Source organism: Sylvia atricapilla, chromosome 2, assembly GCF_009819655.1.
Source record: "Sylvia atricapilla isolate bSylAtr1 chromosome 2, bSylAtr1.pri, whole genome shotgun sequence".
NCBI classification, from domain to species: Eukaryota; Metazoa; Chordata; class Aves; order Passeriformes; family Sylviidae; genus Sylvia; species Sylvia atricapilla.
Window position 1 is genome coordinate 88241596 of NC_089141.1, and position 16006 is coordinate 88257601.

The window sequence follows — 16006 nt, forward strand, 5'->3', positions numbered from 1 at the left end:
TCAGCTTGGGCAAGAGGATTTTAGTAACTTAGGATGCATCCCACAAGCTGTGGGGCTTTGAATCGCCTGTGGCTGGGCAGTTCAGTACTGAAGAGGTTAAAGAAGGAAGTCGAAGATAATATCTAAGTCACTGGGGTTTCTAAGGTAGTTTCTAAAAATTTATACTGCTTGCGCAATGTTTCTTGCCTTAGTCTGCAAGTATTTTATACTTGTTATACAAGTGTATAAGTATGTATACTTGTGTATATATATACCTATACTTGTGTGTATATATATATATATATATATACACACTTGTGTATATATATACCTAAATATACAAGTGTTTTTCAGTAACATTAAGAACAGCGCATTGGGGTTTAATGATGTTTCTGTTAGTTTGATATCATCCCCCTCTTCCCTATGAACTAGATTTGATTTTGGACAGCTGTAATGATTTACCCATTAAGTTGAAATCACAGTCTATGAGTGTTCTTTGTTTTGGTTTTTGGTGGTTTTTTATTTCTAATTCTTTTATGCTGGTGATTTCTGCTGAGTGCTGAGCATTTGGTAGAGCTGCTCAGAGATACATATTATTATCTTCTTTATAAATGCTTCTGGAAAACCAAATTTCTGAAGAGGATAGTTGCAAGGTAATGTTAGTTTGAACAGATTTGCTGCCATTGCAGTATCAAGTAAATGTGATATTAAACAGGTGATTGGACTACTTTTGCTTTCACACTGCAGTATTGTAGCACCCCAAAAGTCAAAGGGAAGGGAGTGTGCTTTAATTACAATGATTGCTGAAAACCAATAAAATGAGAAGGATTATTTTGCTGCAATAGGCTTTTTAGAAGGGGTTAGCACTTTTAGATATTCCAGTTGACAATACTGGCAGATTTCATTTGACTATAAGGAACTCTTATTCCTATCCCACTTTCTGACAGATAAAAATGTTGGTAGTTTTCAGGGGCACACTGGTAAGTTTAAGTGCAGCTTGGGGCTGGGCTTACACTTATGCATGATGCCACTTGGTGGGACAAACATGGTCAGACACAGGGACAAATGATGTCTGTGTTTAATTGGGCAGAGCACACAGCACAGAATTTATGCCAGCTGTTGGAACATTCATGGTGGTATGTTTTATAACTTTTTTAAAAATATCTGGTCAGGGTAGCAGAGTTTCTGTTTCCAGAGCACTGGAACAGGCTGCCCAGGGAGGCTGTAGAATTTACCTCTGTCTCAGGAGACATTCAAAACCCACCTTGACACATTCCTGTGCCACTGGCTCTTGCTGACCCTGTCTTGGTAGGGGGTCAGACAAAATGATCTCCAGAGGCCCCTTCCAACCTTAAGAATTCCATGATTCTGTGATTTAAGGGACACATTCATTGCTAAGTGTTGACTTTCAAATTAAGGGTGGGGGCAGTTAGAGAAATGTGAAAAGACACTACCCATGTAACTACTTAAAATGAAACAAAAAGAGAAAACCAACAACAACAAAAAAGGTGAAAACAAAAAATCAGTAAAAGATGCAATGTCAGGCACGTACTTTTATTTTAAATTTTAGTTTTCAGGCTGGGCCTCTGGCTGGTCTGTGCCATTTACAGTTATTTGCAGTCATTGCAGATGAAGCAGTTCAGATGGGATTTGCAGGGATCCCGTCCTTCCCACAGCAGGAAGTGGAGACAAAAACAGCAATAGGCAGAGACAGTCTGGGTAGAAAAAGCTGATGCAGTAAGAGAGGACTTCAGATGATGGATGGTGGGAGGGAGGGGAAGGGAATTACCATAACTAGTATTTTGGAAGCCACAGCCCATAATGGGAAACAATAGAGTTTCATCCTGGAAAGTCCAACATCTCACCAAGTCCCAATATGTTCCAGATTTATTAGTGGTTAAGAGTAGATGCTTAAAGGAAAGCACAAGAATTCCAGTAAATGAATTCAAGATTAATAAAACTGGAGAGGATGACATACACCAGTATTATATGAAATACAATATGTGAAATGAAAGTGAGACTCAGGGGAGCACCTTCAAAAAATGGTTAGGGAAATATTTCTGAACTTCTGCTGACATGAATGAGATCAGCTTCAGATGTTTAGTGGTTCCCAAAATAGAACTTGTAATCCAGTGCCTTCTCTTCCTGGATTCATTACAGAAAAACAGCTTTTTAATTATCCAGATTTAAATAACCCTGAACTATTCTGTACCTAAAACTTGAAATTAAAGCAGATTTTCTCAAAAAAATGCTCAAAGTGCTCAAAATTCCTTTAAATTCTGCCTTTTTTTGTGTCCCTGACTTTCAGCCTATAAATGTCAAAAGATATTAAAAAAAATAAAAATTATATCAGCCCTCAGCTTTATTCACTGGTGCCAGGAAACCATGGAACAGCAACTATATACTGGAAGAGGCAAAAGGGAAGAAAGAGAAATGAAGATAAATTTTTTTTGTTGTCAGAACAGCCACAGGATTTCTCACCGAATTCCTTTCAGCTAGGGAGATCTTAATAAATATGTTATTTGTCTGTGGATGAAGTACAATAGAAATGCATGGTTTGGTTAAATTTTAAGGAATTAAGACAGGCCAACCACACCAATTGGCACGTATCTACCCAAAGGGAGGGGTGAATGTTCCTGGGGTGGACTGTGCTATGCTGCTGTCACCTTCTGGACAGGAGCTGGAGGAGAACCTCCTTTGGGGCTCAAAGCAACAGCCTCTAATCAGGGAGGAGCTTGCTTTATTGTCAAGCCAATCATTAATGTATGCTTTGACTGTTCAAAGGAACCTTCCCGAACACAGAATTATCAGTCCAATCAACCTGGAAGTCAGAGTATAAAAACAAAGGATTCAGAAACCAGATACCACTAAGGAACAACAGGGGCTGTTCTTCCCTCATAAGGTAGGAGATGAAATGCTAGTTCAAGAGTGCCTCATTGCTGATGCTCTTGAGAGCAATACTTTTGGGAAAGCAAAGGCTTCCTTTGTTTTGTTTGCTGGTTGTGTGTGTTTGTTTTTAAGCTTTCTTTTTCCCAAACAAACAACAACAAATCTGTATACCATTCCTGGCTTGCTCTCTGATCATGTTGAGGTGGAAAATCTTGTGTTTTAAACCTCTAGTAGTTGCAGACACCGGCATGAATTGGTGGGTTTTTTGGCCCCAGTCTGGCCAACTGTCTCTTCCTGGGTTGCATGTTCACAGTTATGGGGGAGCTAAAAATGACAAAAAACCTCCACTTTGCTGCTGGTTGTCCCCACTCACATTTCACAGTATGGCAGTGATGGGGTGGTCTCTGGAGCAGGGCACCCAAGAGATGCTGTGGGGATGTGAGGAGCTGAGCTCCTGGCTGCTGAGTGTGGTTGTTGTGGGCTGTTTCAGGTTTTTTTTTAATAAAAACTTCCTCTGCATTTTCCCCCCCAAATCTGAAGGAACCCAAATTGTTTTTCCATATGTGCTTTCAAATGAAAATGCTTTTCTTCCTCTTTTTCTTTCTGTCAAAAGAACTACTGGTTTTTTTGAGTAATATTCAAAGACCTTTTTTTTCCCTCAGGCTTAGTCTTTATGTTGGACTGATGCCTCGTTTTTCAGTAGCAGATCAGAGCTACCAAAAAAGGACTGTGATAGACAAGCAAAAAACTTCAAATTTAATTTGGTACTCTCCTAATTCATCAGGATTAGTAGTTGTATGTTACTGGCATTACCATGATCTAAAAATGGTAATAAAATAAAGGTGGTTTAGGCTGGCACATTTTGCTGTCCTGAATGAATTTTGTTATGGGCTGTGTTCAAAATAGCTTGGCATGCTTGCAGATTACTTAGAAAGAAGGAAAGTCAATTTTGCAAGTAACATTTCTTTTGGGATATCTAGTACACAAAATTCACTTTTACTTTTTGTCAGACACAACATCTGGGAATTTCCATTTCTTCTGCTAAGTCTTATGCTCAAATGAGGCTGGGGAGGGTTATTCTGAAAGATGTGCATCAGGCTTTTTCGAGCTATATGGCAGCACTGTTTTCAAATCAGTTCATAAGATTTGAGTGTCTGTGGAAGTTCCAGGTTAAAGCACATCTCTGTCTAGGACTTATATTTTCCTTATCTGTTGCTATCATTGATGTAAGCATGTGACTTACCATAAGGGAATTAATTAGGGGGAAAAATAGGCATATAATACTAGTTCTGTTACTGCTCTTTTTTTTCTAAGTTTGCCCTATTTTCCATACAAATAAAAATTACCTGTACCTTGCCTCACACCTGATGTTGTTGATCTTTTTACTTATTTATGTGCTGAGTATTTGATGTGCTTCATCATTACTTGATGACTTGCTATTTTTATAGCAGTTAGAAGTAAACGGAAATTGAAATGGGAATGCCTGTTGTCAGAGGAAGCACGAATGATGTGCCAAAATCCCACTGCAGGTTAGTACTGACTTCAGACCTCTGTTTTTAACTGGTCGTTAAGGGTAAACCATGATAGTAATTATTTATCTGAACATGATTGTTTATATGCATGACACATATGTGACCCATATTTAGGTTGACTTTAGAATCTTTGTGAATGCTCCTTCCTCACATTCTTTCATGAAGGGTGTGTGTACACAGAGGCTTTAAAAATTACTTTTAAGGGAAGAAAAAAATTGAGAAATACCACACACTCTTGCTCCCAAGAAGCTTTGTGTTGTTTTTCTTTTGGTTATGTTTCCTTTTGTTTTCTTTTGCCTTCCTAAGACTGATGCTACCTGAAGGTCCCCCGGAGTATTTGATGGTGGTATTGGCCTGTGTGATGGCCAATGCCAGTGAGCAGATCACAGGTTCTGTAACCACCTCTTCAACCTCTGCAGTCTCCTTGTGTAGTGTTGGAACTGCACGCACATAATTTATAAGTAAATAAATGTACCTGTACTGGGGATATGAGCTTAACATTTTTTTACTGATAGAAGTACGCAATCAAAACAGTTTGGAGGCCACAGGTCTAGCAGATGTAAAATCAGTTTTCTTTTTTCCCCTTATTTGCCACCAGATTATGGCCCTGCTAAATTCAGCCTTCTGCAAATACAGCCTCCTCCAAGCTTTCAGACACTGTGCAATGGGATGAATCCACCAGGTAATTTGGCTGAATACACCACCACCTCCCCAAAAGACATAAATGAAGGGGTCTGGCTAAAAGGGAAGCCTGTTTGCAGCCTGCCTCACCAGTGCAATTAATTGAAATGCATCCACGTGATCCCTTCCCTTTGATTTGAATGGGAACTGGCTGGTTTCCCAGTGCAGGCAAAAGAGCTGTTTTCTTCTCCTAAAGTGAAATGCCTGTTTCTGATGCACTATTTACTGAGGACAGTTAAGGGAAGGAAAGGGAAAGGGGCACAGCCAGCCAGAGGGGTGACTGAGGCCAAGGGGTAGCAACTGCGGTACCATAATTGTCAGGGTTGGCAGAGTGTAGCAAATATGGAGATGGAGTGATTGGAACAGTGTTCCCACTGATCCACCCCACTGTGCCTCCGGGCCTGGATTCCTTCTGTCCTGCCACTCCTTTTTTCTTAGAGAAATGCTTCCCTGCCCTCTCCAGAAATGAAAATGCAGGAGCCTGCCAAAGTGTTTTGGAGGATGGCCTCTGGTGGGCTGCAGGAGCTCTGGTCTTGCTCCCCATGACAGATGAGCAATCTTCAGGTGAATCTGTGTCATCACTCTGTGTGGAATTGTGAACATGAATTTGTCCTGATGGCCACCACAGTAGCACCCAAGTGGGCTGCTGGTGCAAGGGAAGCAATTCCCCTTCTTCAGACTGCCTAATGTAAAAAACACAGGAAAAGGAGTGGGACAGACAGACAGATGGACATCCCCTGTCTAGCTGTGTCTCCAGCCACTGATTTCAAATCTGGCTCTTAAATGCCAGAGACCCTCAGCCCAGCCAGCGAAAAGGCTGCAAATCCAGAGTTGAGGTGGGACTGTGCTGCTGCTGAGGGCTTTGCTTGAGAGCCCTGAAATTTTTCCCTTTTGCGCAAGTTAAACTGCTCCATTTCTTTTCTCTTCATTTTAAACTAAGCAGCCTGCTAGAGTGTATCTCCAGACTTCATGTGGTCTGAGGCAAGGATGCAAGTCCAGAGCAGAATTTGGTTCCCTGTGCTGCACCATCTCCTGATCCCAAGTCTTTGATAAGTGATGTTGCTTCTGTCCCAGCTCCAGAGCTGCCAGCTGAGTTCCACAGCACCTTGTCTGACAGGACTGCTTGAGGACAAATAGTGTAAGGACCGTGAGATCCTTAAACACTGTAGAGTCAGATCTACACATAGCAGAGGGAAGTAGCCAGTGGAGGACTGATAGGTAAGGTAGTTGGTCATCTGGGGAATGACAGACTGCTTTGATAACCCCTTCTTCCTGCCTAAAATAAGCAAAATCACGTAAAGCTGCAGGAAGAATACAATTCTGAAATTACAGCACATCTAATATTCCACACAGGTGGAATTGCAAGCAAAAAGGTGTTGATGTTAAATTAATTAGTTATAATTTATTATTCAGTACAAAGCAGTAGGATGATCGAATGTGACTTATAATAAAAGTATTATTGTTCTCCCTTTATGATTTGCTTTGTTACAGTGAGCAGAATGGATTATTACCTTAGTTTATCTTGCAGATAAGAGTTTTCTGCTTTGCTGTAAAGTGTCCCTATTTTTCAGAAAAAAAAAAGAACAAAATGCTGGTGACAGCTTGGAAGGTTATTGCATAGCCACTGTCACATAAAGCAGAATTAATAGCAAGAGGTTTAAAATATGTGCAATATGTGCATTGACTTCCTAAAAACTGGAATTCTTCACAGTTCCTGGTAGTAGTTATGCCAAAGTTTATGTTTGTAAGGTCAAAGACAAGACTTTTATGGTGAATAATTACAGATGAGTTGTTTTGGTTTTATCTTCTGAGTGGTAGCTTTTTGGTCTGTACAACAGGGAGTACACACTTGTGCCTCTGTGTTGCTGCACACAATGCTGCACCTTCCTGCTGCGCTGCTGGAAAAGCACCCATATGGAAAGTCCCTGGGTAAGTCACTTGTGAGGGAAGAGGAGAGTGCTGAGGAAGGAGGGGAGGGTGTGCAAGGACTGGCAATCTCTCTGGGTGACAGAAGGGGAACTGGGTGATATACAAGGGTGATTTCTGCAGATCCATGACCTCACTGCTCTTGACGTGAGAGGGTGGAGTAGTTCTTGAGGTTTACTGCAGTGATACACAAGGCAGACTTGGACTAGGAAGGCTGTCTGAATAAAAGTACTTCAGGCTATTTTGACCTTCAGAAAGAAATATTGCCTACATTTCTAGTTCCTTATAAAATCCTTCTGCTTGGAGTAGATGAATTCTTATACAAGTCCTTACACTGTTCATTTTCTCTGTCTCCCAAAATAGACTGGGAGAAGGGCAAGAGAGGAGAGCAGCATGGTGGGTGAGGTGGGAGGGAGAATGGTGAGCATGGAAGTTCAGTGCCACACATAGGTGATAATAATCACTGTTTCTTGAGAAATATGCAAATAGACCAACCAGGATGTAATAAAAAACTTGAAGGCAGTTTCATGTTGGAACACACATTTCTTCAAACTGGGACCCAGCTGATATTGTGAAGGAAGTCCGATAATCAAAATACTTATTCACAGGTGGGGTTTTTGAATAGGAGAGCCTGCAGAGTCTTTCTGAGTCTATAAAGTACTTTGGAGTCTTGTGAAAGGTTGTACTGAGAACACTTGAAATTTTAAAAGGTGACTCACTGTGTTTTCCCCGCCAAACAATTAAGTTGTTTCACTGAGCTCATCTTCACTGGTCTGGTATGTAATAACTTGTTTTTCCCTCTGCTGATGCCTGCATTTATTCCTCTAACAGTGTTCTTAAATGTAAAACTGCTTAATGAACTTTTTTTAGTGCTACAATTGATCAGTAGTCCAGAAGTTAGCTGCATGGAGGGTTGCCATAGATAACATGATTCTGTGCAGCTTCTTAGTTTGAGCATTAAATAAACTGGGCTTGAATGAAATCCAGTGTTTGCAGTGCATTTTCACTCAGGTTGAGGCAGGCATTTATGCCCCAACTCTCTCCTCTGCCCTGTGGTTCAGCCCTGACCAGGTGGGCAAGTCCAGACAGTCATTACCTTGGCTGATCCTTCATCCAGAGAATCCTGAGTTGGCTCTGAGATTCAAGGACAAAGTTAATGTCTGCTGGTGCTATGGATACAGGGCTTCCTTCACAAGCCAAGCCTCTGCCTGCATTTTGTGATGGCTGGGGAATGGGGCAAGCCCTTGCAATGTCCTGGTGAGACAATGCCAAGCACAAGTTACTTGGTATCATTGGGAGGAAAGGGGGAAAGGAGTAATTGATATTCCTGATTCCTGATGGGTGAAACAGTGAGTAGCAGAAGGGAGGTGTGACAGAAGGGAAGCAGCGTGGCCGCCGGTGGCCAGCTGGCCTGGGGTTGGTGGCAGCACGCCTGGGAGGCGAGATCTCTGGGCCCCTGCCAGCGAGTTTGGGAGGAAAGCAGCTACCGATGGTGTTAGTCAGTGTGACTGCTGAGTGCTGTTCAAAGGGCTGGAGCCTGTAACAAGGACGGATTGGGCGTTATCTCATTTCCTCTTTCACATTACCCCAGGGAAAAGGGAGAATATTAATGAAACCCTGGAGCTGAATGGAGCCAGATCCAGGGTGAAATGTGTAAAGAATTTCTCACAAGAGATTTGTCTTTTTGGTCCTTTTGTACTATTCCACAGGCATGACCTTTCTGGTTGCATGTTGTTTGTTTTCCCTTGGCTGCCACTGTTCCTGTTTAATCCTTAAAGATAATAATATACATTAGTAATGATGAGGAAGAATGCTTTTCGTAACATTAATGTCAAACATAGTGTGGTATGATTTCTCTAATATTTTGGCTTAATACTGTGCACATTATGCCAGCAGTAGTACTGGATGATTCAGAGACTGCTGTTAGGCCTATTAGGGATGTTTTTTCAGAGCTCGTGTAAGAGGCCCCAGAAGACATCCAGAAGATTGACCGCAGTATTTATATTTGAGAATGGTGGCAAAAACAGGCTGCTGGAAAATTAAAGCTCAGCCTAATTTTGAACCCTAGCAAGTCATGCATGCAACTAACAGTCAATATATAAGTGCTTACTGAATAATACAACATTAAAAGAGCCACATGGATTCGAAGAAAAAAGTCATTCAAAGCAGCTGATTTTCCAGGTCTGGCAGATGAGCATGCCTTATAAACAAAAAGGAGGAAATAAATTAGTTGTATCTGCTGATGTTGTCTTGCACAAAATTTCATAAGCAAACGAGAAAGAGGCTATAGAATTCGAGTAATGGTGATTGACTTTGTTGGAGCATAAACTTTGCAAATCTCTTCTGTGTATCCACTTGTCACTCTTGCTGTTCTTGTTGTTGTGGACCATTCACATAAATGATGCTGGTACCTCCTCCTGTTCCTTCATCATCCCCTTGCAAGGTGTATTAGTTTGGACTCAGTGCTTGGTTTCAAGAGAAGCATATTGCAGTTTGGAAATAACAGTCTAGGTGAAATTGCAGGAAGGGAGGTGTGCAGCTGTGTGAAAAGAAGCATTTGGACAGGAACTGATGTTTTGACACAGAGCCACTAACAGGACCCCCCCTAAACAGAGCCTGCCTGATCCCGCCTTGCAGGAATTCTCTCCTTTACCACTTGCCTTTAATAACTTGATCAGTGACTTGGATGCTGCTGCTGAAAGTTGGCTTACCAAGTTTGTGGACGTCCTTGACTTGGAGGAACCCTTTAAGGATACAGAAGGTGAATTAAGAATTATCTTGGCAGTCTGAAAAGAGGCTCCACATTCAAGAAGTTGAAATTTCATGAAAAGAAACTAAAAGAGTGGTGCTCACAAAAGAGAATTCAAATCACCATGGGCTGGACCATTTGGAAGATTATTAAAATGCCTTATCTTTTATGATGTGCCTGCAGAGAAAAACAGATCTTATTTTGGAAATGTTGTGCATTAAATATGCACAGAAAGATTGACCTAGATTATTTTGAAGAGACTCTATTTATTACTGAAAAAGCCTGAGAGTCATTGTTCTGCCAAAGGAGGATAACAGAGAGGCCTTGTTAAAGCAACAAAGCACTTGAAGAAGACTGGAAATGTACTGGCTGGTGCGTGCTTCTTTACTGAAACCTAGGAACAGGGGTTGTATTCATGGATGGTACATCTATTTTGATGGTATTTTAGTGCATATGTAGTCTGTGAAAGTGAAATAGAAGGGATATGATAGCCCTACCTAGGGATTAAAATCACTTTTTTCTCTAAAGCAGCATTTCCTCCTCCAGTGTGCTCTTGTGTCAGAAAGGAGACAGGTACAGCGATTTAGGTAGTTGTAGTCAGAGATCCTGAAAAGGGACTCGTGCCCTGACATTCCTTTGATGACTGTGTCAGTTTGACCCATGGCTGTGCTGTCCATGCAACAGGGTGTGCGCATCTCCCTGCACATCAGCTGCAAGGAACCATCCAGTTGTGCTGGGCATTATGTAGCCATCCTGTTTGTCTTCCCCTGTCATGGGCACAGCAGACGAGGAGGTGGGAAGAATGGCAGGGATGTCTTACTTCCTAACAGCAGTACTCTTGTGGAAAGGTCAAGCCTTTCTTCTGTTACTCATAACCATTTTAGAGGAGTGGAAGCTTTTGACAGCTCCCGACATCAAATACTTCTTCTGATCAGCTGCTGCAACTCCAGTCCTGCAGTTCCAGGTGTGCCATCTGCTTGTGGCTGGCACTTGGGTCCCTGCAGTCGGCTCCTGCTCCAGTCAGCTCTGCCACTGATCCAGGAAATCTCACTGTCACTGTCTGGGAGAGGATGTGCAGTGAGGAGAGCGTGTCTAGTGGTGAAGCTTGTGTTTCCCATCACTTCCTAGCAAGAGGCCCTCAAATGAGCAGTGTGGCTCATCCTAGGGCATCGCTTCACACCTGGCTCAGGTGTAGCAGTAACCCTTTTTAAAGAGTTGTGTTTAAATATTGCAGTGAGTTTAAGAGAAGACGAATGGTTGTCTGTCCTCCCATCAGTTGAGACCAGACTATTTTAATTGGTGCCATTTCACAGAACCATAGAATTTGGGGTGGAAAGGACATGTAGACGCTATCTAGTCCAATGTCCCTGCAATGAGCAGGGACATCTTCACCTTCATCAGGTTGCTCAGAGTCCCGTCCAGTCTGACCTCGAATCTTTCCAGGGTCAGGGCAGCTACCAGCTCTGTGGGCAACCTGTTCCAACATTTCACCACCATTAATGGTAGTGAAAAATCTGGTAGTGAAAATTTTCTTATTTGAACGGGACTTTTAACCCGAACTTGAGTCAGTCTATCTTGGAGGTCCAGCTCTGATTTATGTATGCATTTATGTTATGTATGCATATGTTAGCATTTAGTGGCCTGGGCTCTGCCTTGAACGGCAGCTGTGATGACACCGACAGTAAGGACTGCAGGGGAAGCCCAGGGGCCTCTGGGGCCTTTTTTCCCCCCGTTTTTTGAGCAGGCTTCGCCTTTCCCCGCTGGCGATGTGGGCTGGGTGGGGTGTCGGAGGGAGGGCGCTGCGGGCAGGGGCGGGAGCGCTTCGGGACGGGGCCGTGCGGAGCGGCGGCTGCTCGGGCCCGGCCGCGGCTCTCGGGCTCCGCCTGCCGGTGCGAGCCGGGCAGGGCCGGGGGAGAGCCGGGGCAGGGCCGGGGGAGAGCCGGGGCAGGGCCGGGGGAGAGCCGGGGAGAGCCGGGCAGGGCCGGGGGAGAGCCGGGGGAGAGCCGGGGGAGAGCCGGGCAGGGCCGGGGGAGAGCCGGGGGAGAGCCGGGGCAGGGCCGGGGGAGAGCCGGGGCAGGGCCGGGGGAGAGCCGGGGCAGGGCCGGGGGAGAGCCGGGGAGAGCCGGGCAGGGCCGGGGGAGAGCCGGGGCAGGGCCGGGGGAGAGCCGGGCAGGGCCGGGGAGAGCCGGGCAGGGCCGGGGAGAGCCGGGGGAGAGCCGGGGCAGGGCCGGGCATAGCCGGGGCAGGGCCGGGGGAGAGCCGGGGCAGGGCCGGGGGAGAGCCGGGGCAGGGCCGGGGGAGAGCCGGGGCAGGGCCGGGGGAGAGCCGGGGCAGGGCCGGGGGAGAGCCGGGGAGAGCCGGGCAGGGCCGGGGGAGAGCCGGGGCAGGGCCGGGGGAGAGCCGGGCAGGGCCGGGGAGAGCCGGGCAGGGCCGGGGAGAGCCGGGGGAGAGCCGGGGCAGGGCCGGGGAGAGCCGGGGCAGGGCCGGGGAGAGCCGGGGCAGGGCCGGGGAGAGCCGGGGCAGGGCCGGGGAGAGCCGGGCAGGGCCGGGGGAGAGCCGGGGCAGAGCCGGGGCAGGGCTGGGGCAGGGCTGGGGCAGGGCCGGGGGAGAGCCGGGGGAGAGCCGGGCAGGGCCGGGGGCGGCTGCGGCCGCGGCCGGAGGTCCGGGAACATGGTGAGGGTACAACTCACTGCTGCTGAGCTGGAAGGATACTTCCTGCATCTTCCTCCCTTATGCTGTGTATGGCACCAACTAGTCTTTGTGCTGCAGCAGCTGCATTCATTACCCACTCCCTCAAACTCATCTTCTCCCATTTTGGTGGCCAGGAGAGAGAGCTCTCGGGAGAGGAAGACATGGGCTAAAGCTGCTTGCAGCTGGGCTGCAGGTGATGGAGGAAGGAGTGCGTGGGGAGGGGGAAGGAAGAGCGTCGGAAGGAGAAAAAGGAACTTGGTGGTGAGCTCGAGGTCAGTTCAGCCATCTCTTGTATACACCCTTGGCAGACTGGAACAGCTGAGGCATGAGTACATATTTCCTTCTGCTTGTTTTGCCCCGGAGATGGTGATTTCAGGGGGTGATGAGGCAGCCAGCTGCAGGGTGTGACTGTCTGGCTTCTCCACCAGCTCCTGGCAATTGCAGGCAACTCAAAGTTCTCCTTGCAGAGGGTGGCTCTTGTTGCCTGAAGCAGAGAGGACACTGACTTGTCCAAAAGCTGCAGTGTTGAGCATATTGGAGCAGCTCTGGGGATTTGGCTCTACCTGTTTTGCAGTTCTAGTTCATGTTGGCCTGCTAGAGGAGCAAAGAAAAATACTCTGCATCTGTGGAAATGTGGATAGAAACCAGTGGTTCCCTTCCCTATTTAACTTCTGCTTGTAGACTAACTTTTTGGTCTCATTCTGTACCTAGTGCAGGTCCAGCCCCCCCTCTGTTACCTCAGGAGCTTCATGATCCCTGCAGAGCCACATCTGCTGACCCCTTTTGCAGGAGCCCTGGTGCCAGGAGCAGCTGATGGGCTTGGCTGAACCGTGTGACTTTGTCTAGAGCTGTTCATGTGACTCTGTCCTACACTTCCCATTCGGCCTGATCTGGGCAACCACAGACTGCAACAATCGGTCAGTGCCTGTGAGCATAGTTTCTCTGAGGCTGGTCTTGTTCTGCTCTCCTTGGCCAGAATTTTCTTCACCAGTTTTCTTTTAGCACGGCTCTTTTGGAAAACAAGTTGGTGATAAAAGAGAGCCAGCTATTGCGATGTGAACAAAACTGAGAAACATGGTTTAGCCAGGCCAACTGGTTAATGAATTGCTCAAACGTGCTTGAAAATGTTAATGGAAGAGTTAATGCTTGTTTTCCTAGTTCCCTTTTAACGGATGCTTATTCACATTAACCATGGAATGTTGCAGCTTTTACAGTTATCATGAATCAACAAACTGACCTTGCCTTTTTATAAAAGCGGAACTGCTGGCATATGAGCAATATATTAAATAACAGTAATTGCAGTAGCAACCAAGGCCTCTTATTCTGTACAACTGGTTTGTTGTGATTTTCTTCATCCTCAAGAACAAAATGCTGTTACCTTGACGTTTGCCACATTATTTTGAGACACAAAGCTGTAGTGCATTCTTTTGCCTTGGAGGGTAATTGTCCAGTGATAAGTTTAATGAAACTTTACTGCTGCTTTTGTACTTGAAGGGTCTTTGCAGGAAGAGATAAGGAATTCAAATGAGGAAGCACTATGTGACAGTATGGGAAACAGCAGCTTGGAAAGATAACTTAGATTGTTAATTTGTCCAAAGAAAAGGGTTACCGATAGTGTTAAGTGGCCTGAAGATAGGAGCAAGAGGCAGGATGTAGAGACATGATGAAGGAAAAGGAAAATGAGGCTCTGTTGGTATGGCATAGCATTATTTGGTCTTTAGCATTATTTTGTGTATATAGTAAAAGCAAGTGGTAAGGAAACTTTCCTGTCTGACCATTCAGGAGGGCACACTGGCAGTCAGGGGACCAAAGCCTGAAGCCACACTGCTGTACAAACAGAGATGGGGACAAGTTCTGCTTGCAGCATGTCCTGCATGTCCCCTGCAGAGATCAGGTTGTGGCCTCATTTCTTTGACACTGATGGTGAGCGAGGTTTCAGGCTCCCCTTGTTACAGATCTATGTAGCAATCAGCAGGGAAATGTTGATTTTAAGGGTATTCCCGCTTTAACCTGCAAAGGATTGCCTGGGGCCTTTGAGGTGTGCCAGGGATTCAGATTGCTTTAGGAAAACTGAGTTTGAGTCTCTGTCCATACAAGAGAGACATATCTCAACTCTTATTTGCCTGGGCAGGTTGACCACCCTAACCTGCTCTGTGAGATGGTGGTTATTTTTTGTCCCCAGTTAGTCCTTGTCCTGTGCTGAGGTTGTCAGAGATGGCAGTAGCCTTGTAGTGTGTGACACTATCTGTCATCTCAGAAAAGTAGAAAATCAGAGGGTATTCTTCTTTCTCAGCGGGTGGGAATGTGGGGAGATCAGTCTTCCCACTCCAGATGGCACTGACAGAGATGCTTGTGCTTGACTCTTTGCTGCTCATTGGTGATTCCAGGGGTTGCTCTTCCCATAAAAGGACCTGGAATGCTGTTCCGCTGTTCTTACGGTTTTGTACTTCTGTACCGTACACCAACGGTATAATGAAAGCTTTAGCCTTTTCTGTGAGGTGGAAGGTTTTTTTTCCTTCTCTGTTCTTGATGGTTTTGAGATGGAGAATTGGCATGACACAATTTGTGGAGCTGAATTCTAAATTTTGATAAATTTATCTTCTTCTTTACAGCATCAAGTTTTTACAGGGTCAAAGAAGGAAGTGGTTTACTGAGTCACTTAAGTCATTATTTTTTTTTATTTTATCACAACTACCAGTAATAACCACAGGGAAAAACATGCAAACAGTGGGTATTAGATGTGAAGCTTTATATGGTAAAGGCTGCTCATTGTGAACGTGCTGCCAGCAAGGCTACAGGCTGACAGTAAGTGTCCACCTGGGCATTGGGGTTGAGGGTCTGGCTGAGGCATCTGCTGGAGTGCACATTGTGCTGCCTTCTGAGCCAACAGCCTGGCTATGAATGGTGTGGGCTTTTAGTAATTCTCAGGGAAATTCTTGGGAGCAGGGGCCGTGCATGGGAATGGTGATAAATAGAGTTAAGAAGAGAATGAGTAATAGTTTTACTTTCTGGGTTTTATTACTACTAACAACAAGCAGCATGGTAACAGAGCTTTTAGGAAAGTCCTTTGTTGTTCTGGAAATGCACTGAAGTATTCTAGTATTTCCAGTAGATTTTTATCCTTTGCTCATTGGGTGTGTTTTTAGAGACACTATTTTGTCCCCACCCAGAACAGAGGATTCATGGTCTGTTTAAAGATACACCATTGCTAACGGGTTTTCTGCTTGCTGAGGAAGAGGACATTGTGACAGAATAATTGTAAATTACTGTAATTCCAAAACTGTAATTCCAGTGGAAGGAAAAGATTTGTCCCACCTGTAACAGAAATTGTGTTGCTTCTGGTGTAGTTATGTTCAGAAGTCAGTAACTTTGCCAGCAAAGCTTTTATGGTGGGGCAGCTGTGCATTTTTGGTTTAAGGCTTTTGCTCTGATTTAAGAATCATAAGTATGTTTTTCATGTGCTTTAAAATATTATGAAAAATCCATATAAGATCATATTTTTATCTTTTATGTTGAATTCCAAAGTAATTTTTACAGCATTAAGGGAAGGGGGGAGATG

General features: G+C 45.0%; 1 protein-coding gene across 3 annotated transcripts in view; it reads left to right on the forward strand.

Annotated features, from left to right (window-relative positions):
• Window positions 1–16006, forward strand: part of LIMS1 (LIM zinc finger domain containing 1) — a 68287-nt gene that overhangs the window by 13628 nt on the left and 38653 nt on the right. The window contains exon 1 of one of the 3 annotated variants that reach the window (XM_066313737.1): window positions 12619–12719. The exons of 1 other annotated variant lie outside the window; for it this stretch is intronic. The gene's annotated coding sequence lies outside the window, so the exon portion shown is untranslated. Of the gene's footprint in view, window positions 1–12618; window positions 12720–15103; window positions 15253–16006 lie in introns of those variants that run through there. One more of the 3 variants, XM_066313734.1, reaches the window with a different exon arrangement.